This window comes from Nicotiana attenuata, unplaced genomic scaffold (assembly GCF_001879085.1).
Source record: "Nicotiana attenuata strain UT unplaced genomic scaffold, NIATTr2, whole genome shotgun sequence".
NCBI lineage: Eukaryota > Viridiplantae > Streptophyta > Magnoliopsida > Solanales > Solanaceae > Nicotiana > Nicotiana attenuata.
In genome coordinates this window covers 80,975-89,749 of record NW_017672559.1, presented here as the reverse complement: position 1 = coordinate 89,749, position 8,775 = coordinate 80,975, and the positions used below count along the sequence as shown (strand labels likewise).

At 36.1% G+C, this 8,775-nt stretch overlaps 1 pseudogene; it reads right to left on the bottom strand.

The window, feature by feature from the left end:
- Positions 1 to 6,480: 6,480 nt before the first annotated feature.
- On the bottom strand, positions 6,481 to 7,053 carry LOC109213670 (annotated as a pseudogene).
- Between the last annotated feature and the right edge of the window lie 1,722 nt (positions 7,054 to 8,775).

Genomic DNA, 8,775 nt, shown 5'->3' with positions numbered 1-8,775 from the left:
AGTTGAAACCCATTTAGTTCAATTTAATGTTCATCCATCTTAGGTTTTCTTCTTGGTGAGAATTTGATTCTCCGACCCCCTTAGGCATAATCCATTGTTTTGATTCTATTTGTTTTTTCTATTTGAATCACATGGTCAATTAGGCCCACAATTTAGTTGATTGCATATTAATTAGTTCATTTGTTTTGTTCTATTAACTGCATCTTTTGGGGGGTTTTGGGCCTTTTTCTTTTGGAATTCTTGGGTCAGTCTTAGTAAAAGGTTCTCTGTCCATCTTTAATAGGCTTCTGAGAATCAAAGGCCCAAGCAGGAGTTAATTTAGGCCTATTGACCCATTGGTTTGGGTCAGTTGACCCGGGCTTATGTGGTAAGGAAGTTTTCAGGGGGTAATGGGGGTATTTTGGGTAGACTAGGTAAGGTAATCTCTCAGCAACAAAACTGGAAACCCCGGGAACCTTCTAGATGGGATTCGAATTGGAATTTCAGAAAACTTAGTAATCTAACTTGGGTAAGAAGTCAGTCCCTTAAGGACTTTAAGCTAAAAACTGAAAACTAATAAGGGACTAGAATGTAAAGGAAAAATCTGAAAGTTGCCCTAGTTTTTGTCTATAAAAGGCAGCCTACCTTGCCTTGCAATACAAGTTTAGGGGGGAGAAATCTGAAATTCAAAAAAATTCAAAAGTTTTAGAAGCTCTAGAAATCCACAGAATCTGAACATTTGAACTTCAAATTTCAGAACAAAAAAAAAACTAGAAATCTGAAAGTTCGAGAGTTCAAAAAGCTGGAAAAGCTACTAAATATTCAAAAAAAAAAAACAAGTTTCTGCAGAATTTGAGAATGTTAAGCGTTTATAGTTTAGATCTTAGATGTCCAAGCATTTGAAATTCTGAAACTTCAATAGTTGAAGTTTTAGAAGTTCCTGGGGTGTTTCGAGTTCAATTTGGGTTCTTCAAGTTTGGTTTGGGTGTTTACTGGTGCCATTTGCTTGAAACTACTTCTTTAGACTGTGTGACACCATTTTCTGGGCTTGCAATTGACTTTAAGTTGCTGCTTGATTGCTGTTTACTGTTGCTGATTCCTCCCTCATCTTACTTTCCTCACATTTCTAGGTACACACCTCCTGAAATCCCCATGTATTGCTGAAATACTGAATTGAAGAAGGAAATAAGAAGATTCGAAGATATATTGCATTTTATGTTCTACTTATTTGTCTGCTTTGCACTTAAAAACTGTTCTATTTAGTAACTTCCTGTATTCATATGACAAGTTGTTATTACTTACCCTCGGAAGCATTGTAATTGAACAGGACACTCCTATTATTTGTAAATGAACATCATTAAGTAGATCTGTTAGTCCTTGTAGATTGAAATTAGAATTTGCTGTAGTAGAATATCATATCGTTTATGATTTGAAAGATGTCCTTATGCTGGGATAGGAATTAGCACTTGAAATAGCCTAAATGGACTGGAAATTTGTAGCTTGTTTAAATTTAGGAATTGAGTAGCCTCATTTGAATTACATGTTATATGCAATCTGTTTTCATTTAGTCCAAATTCTGGTTTAGTCCTTTGCTGTTCAATAGATATTGAAGATGATTCATTGTTTAGTGTTTAAATCATGTCATTTAGTCTCTAGAGTTTTAAAGGTCTGCAAAAATAAGGTATCCAGTCGTTCATGTTTTAGTTTTAAACCTGTTAATTAATCTAGCTTGTCCAGTCACTTGTAGTTGAAAAGCAAAGCAAAAGAGTTGGCTTATAAATTGAATCACTGTTGATTGATGTCGAAAGTTGGTTAAATCAGGAAGTCAATTTTAGTCATTACTGGTTTGTTAGCATTAGTGCTTAGTCCGTTTGGGCCATAAGAATTGGTCTTAATATGGCCCAGTTACACAATATCAGGCCAGAATATCACCAGGCTCCCTTAAATCCATTAATTTCGTCAAAATAAGGGCCTGTGCGGACTTGGGCCGAAGGCCCGGTTTTTGTTTGCCCTTGCTCTGGGCCTGTTCGGAAGCCCAATTTGGGATAGCAATGCAAACAAAGCTGAAGCTGAAAGCCTTAATTTGTTGGGTTAAATTTGAAATGCAGGCATTGGGCCTTTCAAGTTAGGTAGCAAACTTGAATTAAGGGGTTTTCAGTAATGGAGGTCCCCTTGTTTAAGTTTGGACCTGATCTTGAGGCCTGAACCTTTTTGAATACCTTCAATAATAACTTATTCGTAGCGCTAATCATTTAAGTTTTTTTAGAGACAATCCTTAATAGATAATAATAGTTCATCTTCAGGACATCCATTTAAAATAATTTGAGGTGTGCCGCGCCAAACAAAAATTGTAAATTACGTGGCCCTTTTTAATTACTTCTATAAAAATATTTAGAACTCGGGACATGCCTTTTAGCGAATTTTCATGGCTTCCCGCAAAGATATTAACACGCTAGTTGCTTTAGGACTCGTCTTTTAATAAATAAGTATTACCTTCTTAAACTCGGGTGTGCATTTCATGCGACCCAAATCCAAATCTTAATAACGTTGAATAAAATGTGTTTCGGATTGCGGGTGCATTTCATGTGACGCGGTCCAAAGACATGTTTTAGACGACGTTAAATCTTCTTTAAAATGAATTAAAGCGGTTAATAGGTTTAAATGCACCATAGGCTAAAACATGTATAAAAATCAGATTTCAGCCATTTGTAATAATTTAAGCAACCGTGCTAGAACCACGAGATCCGGGGGTGCCTAACACCTTCCCTCGGGTCAACAGAATTCCTTATTCAGAATTTCCGGTTCGCAGACTCCAATTGGGAAGTCGAAATTTTCCTCGATTTGGGATTTAAGTTAAACCGGTGACTTGGGACACCAAAAGCCAATCCTATCCCAAGTGGCGACTCTAAAAACAAATAAATAATCCCATTTCGAATAATGTCACTTTAAACGGAAAAACTCCCTTATACATTACCTTCGGGGTAGGTGTGTAAAAAGGAGGTGTGACAGCTCTGGCGACTCTGCTGGGGACACGAACCCAGAATTTCGATTCAGGGTTCAAGAATTCGAGCTTAGTACAATTGTTATATTTGGCTTTATCTGATTTCTTCTACATGTTCCATGCTATATGTGCTAAATGTTTTACCGCTTTGATATTTGTTGAAATTGTATATATAAACTGTCGCGAATCCCTTCCTCTTTCTGAGTCTTCTACATCATGGAGAAGGGTGCACTTCGTGTAGCTTCTCTTCTGTTTAGAGTCTTTCCTAATTTAGAACGAGGTTTGGATAAGTTGCTAAGCCGGCGGAGCTTCTGTATCCCAGTACGCTGCCTCCCCCTCGGCTCGAGTTGTCCGCTCGGGTAAGCCAGGTCTAGACCAATAAACCTAGGGTTTAAACCTAGAAGAACAAAAACTCATGCCGGATCCCTAGTAGGGCGTTTGTTTGCATCATGTGCATTTGACTTAGGGGACTCAACACAAGGGTTGGGTCCGTCTAGGACAGGTGACCTGAAATGAAAAAGACCATCCTGATGCATCTTACGTGCTACTTGCGCATTTATTTGCTCGGCCTTGCATGTTGACCGGCTTGTATATAATGAGAGAAAATGAAAAAAAAAATAATAGTAGTGTTAGGACTAAGTGAGGGTAACCATTTGTTGTGGAAAACCAATGCCCAATTAGTACCGAAATGCTGCCGAATTTTTGAAAAATGGAAAAAGAAAAATATTTGAAAAATGAAAAAAAAATTATTATTGTCCAAAATATACATTTTGATTTTGGCAAGTCTGACCGAACTACGCGGGTCTGATTCTCAGCGGATATGAGATACGTAGGCAACCCTCATCGGGTCCAACCACCCTTTTGCAAAAATAGCCAAAATACCAAAATTGTACTTTTTGTCAAAATAAGTCGGGTGATGCCATTCTTGTTTTAAAATAAGCCGAATGCCCTCAAAAGGACGCCGGAAGGCTGTTTTTGCAAGAACAGCCACCTTGGGTCATTTTCAATGGTTAGCGGGCACAGCCTTAAAATCTTCTTTCCCGAAGTACTGAAATGCCGTAGCTGCAAAACCGAGTCTTTGTTTGCTTAAATAAAAATTTTTGAAAAATAGTCACTTTTCCTTTTAGGTTGAAATAAATCATTAAAATACTCCTGAGATGTCTTTCTTTCATAAATAAATAAAAAAAATATTTAAAAAAAATTTTGAAAAATTGAGTCCGAAATTTTTTTTCTCAAAAATCCAAAACGTTTTTCGTAAGCGTCCCTTTTCCGAAAATTAAGAGGCAACTTTCAAAATCCAAAAAAATATATTTTTCTTTCGTTTTTAGAAAATAAATGAATATTCAAACAAAAATACTTCTTTCTACTTCTAAAATTCCCAAAGTTCCAATAAAAAGAGAAGGAATGTCTTTTTAGAAGTCTTTCTTTCAAAAAACAAAAAGAAAAATCAAAATCGAAAATCAAAATCAAAATATTTCCCTTTTTCCTTCTAAAGCATTTCTTTCAAAAATTCAAAAAAAGAGTTAGTTTATTTACCTTATTTGCAAGAACTACGCTTGGTCTGACTCATGCGGGGTCATGATACGTAGGCAATCTTCATAGGATTCGACCGTAACCCTAAGAAAAAAAAAAGGGGGAAAGTACGAAGGGAGGAAAGAAGAGAAAAACAAGAGAGAAAGAAATGCAGAAAGAGAAAATAAGGAATCGAGAGAAAAAAAAACCATGGCAAAGAAAGGGAAAAGCAGAAAAGGAAAAAGAAAAATGAGAGACAAACAAAGAGAGAAAGAAAAGAAACAAGAGAAAAGCCGGGATGACGCATGCAACCGAAGCAAACATGTAGATATTCATTTAACTGTACAGGTGCATCACACTCCAATGTGCGGTTACCTATCTGTTATTTGTTTCAAAACTAACCGTTATTACATTCTAATTTCCAGCTGAGCTTTTTAGAAACAGTGGTTGGTTTGTGGTAAGCTGGCCTCACATCGCTATTTCACCAGATCCAAAGGAAATACAGAGATGTCGTCTGAAATGACTCTGCCTGCAATCCCCATACCCGAAGACAGCCCCATCTCGGGGGTCCCGGCCTCTGAATCTTTTACAGCTGAAGAAAATCGGATCTTGCGCCTGCGATTGATGGAAATGTGGGATGCTTGGAACAACGGAAAGGAACCTCCAAGCACCATTCCCGGATTCCCAGAGTTATTCCCTAGATCTGGAGTGCTACTACTGTCCCTATCAGCCACCCTCATACTCCTTTGGGACAGCCTACCANGTTGCTTTAGGACTCGTCTTTTAATAAATAAGTATTACCTTCTTAAACTCGGGTGTGCATTTCATGCGACCCAAATCCAAATCTTAATAACGTTGAATAAAATGTGTTTCGGATTGCGGGTGCATTTCATGTGACGCGGTCCAAAGACATGTTTTAGACGACGTTAAATCTTCTTTAAAATGAATTAAAGCGGTTAATAGGTTTAAATGCACCATAGGCTAAAACATGTATAAAAATCAGATTTCAGCCATTTGTAATAATTTAAGCGACCGTGCTAGAACCACGAGATCCGGGGGTGCCTAACACCTTCCCTCGGGTCAACAGAATTCCTTATTCAGAATTTCTGGTTCGCAGACTCCAATTGGGAAGTCGAAATTTTTCTCGATTTGGGATTTAAGTTAAACCGGTGACTTGGGACACCAAAAGCCAATCCTATCCCAAGTGGCGACTTTAAAAACAAATAAATAATCCCACTTCGAATAATGTCACTTTAAACGGAAAAACTCCCTTATACATTACCTTCGAGGTAGGTGTGTAAAAAGGAGGTGTGACATCTATTATGATCTTTTGGCCTACTGAAACTTTATATTAGAGTAAATTATTACCAAAGGTTTTCAACAGTTGCTATGTTGTAGCTCTTTGGCGATTGTGCTTGCATATATACTCAATATAATTAAGAAAGCCAATAATACAATAGGCGTGGTTTCATACCCATCATCCCCTTTTCATTCAAGAGTATCGTCTATCTTTGATATTGTTCACTCTTATATATTAGTCCAAGTTGCGTTGTTTCATTATATTGTCTGCTTATTGATTGCTATTCCCGCTGAAAATGGTGTTCTTAATGAAGATGGTTCATAATTATTTTCTATCTTTCGGAAATAGTACTGAGATTCACAATCAATTTGGTGTTAGTAAAGGTATTACTAACACCAAATTAATAGAATGCTCTTTGCTGTATTGGATCCTTAAAGTCCATGTTTTCCCCTTTTCTGTACCTATAATTTCATTTTAGAAGTATAAGATAATTATGTTTTGTTAAGTTTCAAAACTATTTTCCTCTATTTAGGCATAAAATATCATTTAACCATCAACAATTCCACCATAACAACACAAAAAACCATTCAACTTATTAAAAAAAAAAACAGAGGGGAAGACATTTGGCTCCACCAAGTAATTCATGACATAAATACTCAGTACAATTCTCACTCATTTTACACAAAAGGAGTCCATCAAGGTGGTTTACAGAGAAAATTTGACACCTTCATCATCAGCTGAAGTTCCCTTAAATATCGCAAGTTCCCTTTGTGTTCAAGCAGCTTCAAAGCTCGCATAAGAACTGTACGGTCCATTCCATGAAGCTCTGTTCCACGGGACTCTGTCCCAGAACGTATTTCTTCAACTGTCGTCATGACACTGTCCTCCAGCCCATACTCCTTAACAAAGTTTACAATCAAGTCTGTCCAGTCCTGAATGCGATGTCGTAAGATTAGACATTTTCTATGACCTTTATCCATCCATTCTGCACGACCATCAGAAACATAAGCTGAGAGAAATGCCTCCCTAGCTTCATGAATCAGAGATCTTTCAATAGCAGGATTACTGAACAATGGAAAGTCTTCCTCCAGCCCAATTACAAAGACCTTTTGGGTTCGACAGAAATCAATTAAGAGCTCCTTCCATAGCTGTATCTGCTTCTCCCTAGTTTCCCTTACAGGCTGCAAAGTGAAGTAAGGTGGATAGTTGAAGAAGTTAGGCAGCTTGAATTCGCCCAGCTTCTGCATCTTTCTTGAACTACTTCCTTTAGAAGTTTTGTTTTTGGATTCTTTTGGTGTCTGTTTATATTTGTTCAGTGCACTAGTCTGTGAAGATGGGTTTTTATGAACTTTTGGCACTCTCAGAAATGATGCAGCTAAGTTAGAGAAATTTTGCAGCTTACTGTTGGATGAAAGCTTGTATGTAATGGTTGTTAAGTGTTGCACTTTGTGTAGTTACGTATCAAGAATAGATTCTTATTTGTTCTTCAATCGAGCTTTTTGCTAATATTGTCATATTTGCTTGTTCTGACGAATAGAAGTAATTAATTCATATTAATTAACTGGCTGTTGATACATTTTCCCTTTAACGTGCTCATTTTCTTCTTTAGTTGTTTATTCTTTGTTATTAAACTGGCATAAATTTGTTATTTTAACAGATTAAAAACGTGAAGCCCGAAGAACCTATCCTTGAATAAAGTGTAGAGCAAGTTGAAGTACAAGTGGTTTTTGGTTCGTCAACGATGGTTTAAAGACATCGTCTTATATATATATATATATATATATATATGCTGCAATTTTTCTTTTTTTCTTTTTAGGAATTATTAAAAATGATGATTAACTCATCTCACTTTATGCTTCCAGTTGTCTCTTGGATTGGTTTGCGTTATTTTTACTTTTCATTGTTTCGGTAAGATGGGTTTCTTACAATTTGGATTTGTTTCTCGTAAATATGATACTTTAGTTCTTTGTATTAAACATATATCAAGTATTTGGTTTATTTTCCAATGTTGTTGAGCGCGTGTATGAAAGAATATAAATAATTTAAATTTTAATTATATTTATTACATTTTCATATTAGCGAAGAAAAAAGCGGTCCCTCTTTAGCGACAGGTTTCTCAAATAGATAAATGACTATTAACAAAGAGACTTTTGGTTGTTAAAAGTAATTATACAATTAACGAAGGGAATATCGGTCGCTAAAAGCACTTGAATTGACTTAATACATTGTTGTCATTAAAGACTTTTAACGACTGGATAACAAATTAGCGAGAGGAAAATTCCGTCGCTAAAAAGTATGTTTAACGACCGTAAATTATGTCGTCGCTAAATATCCTTTAACGACCGGATTGTAAACCAGTCGTTAACTTTTGACGTCGGGACTTTTAACGACCGGATTTTTTCCGGTCGTTATTAACTTATAACGACCGGAATTGGGCTTTTCATGACAAGATTTCCCCTCGCTAAAGCCTCATTTTCTTGTAGTGATATCGTTTATTCCAATTTTATGGTATAGTTTAAATACCCATCATGGATAAGGAAAAAGAATAACTGTTCACTTTATAAAATTTCTTGGAAATATTTGTCTAAGAAACATGACAGATATTTTCCAACAACTGCATAGGACTATCGAAAGAAGAAACATAAAGTAAGAAAATACTAAATAATGATGTTGGAAATCTAAGATAATCATTTGAAACTCAAGTCCTACGTAAGGGAGGTAGAATCATATGGTGACGTACTAAGCGAGAATAACTATTCCAGGAGGTACTCATTTGTCCTTTAACTGGAATGAAGCTAGATATTGAGGTGACTAATTGTCTCTAACATATTTCTTGAACATAACCATAAATTACACATTTTATTCACCAATCTTGTCTAGTGGAAATAAGTGATGTACCTATTAGATTGCTCGTTGACAAAAGAGTATGTTCTAGAAAATCTGTAAAAAAAAGTATATAATTTTTCGGAACGTAACCTACCTT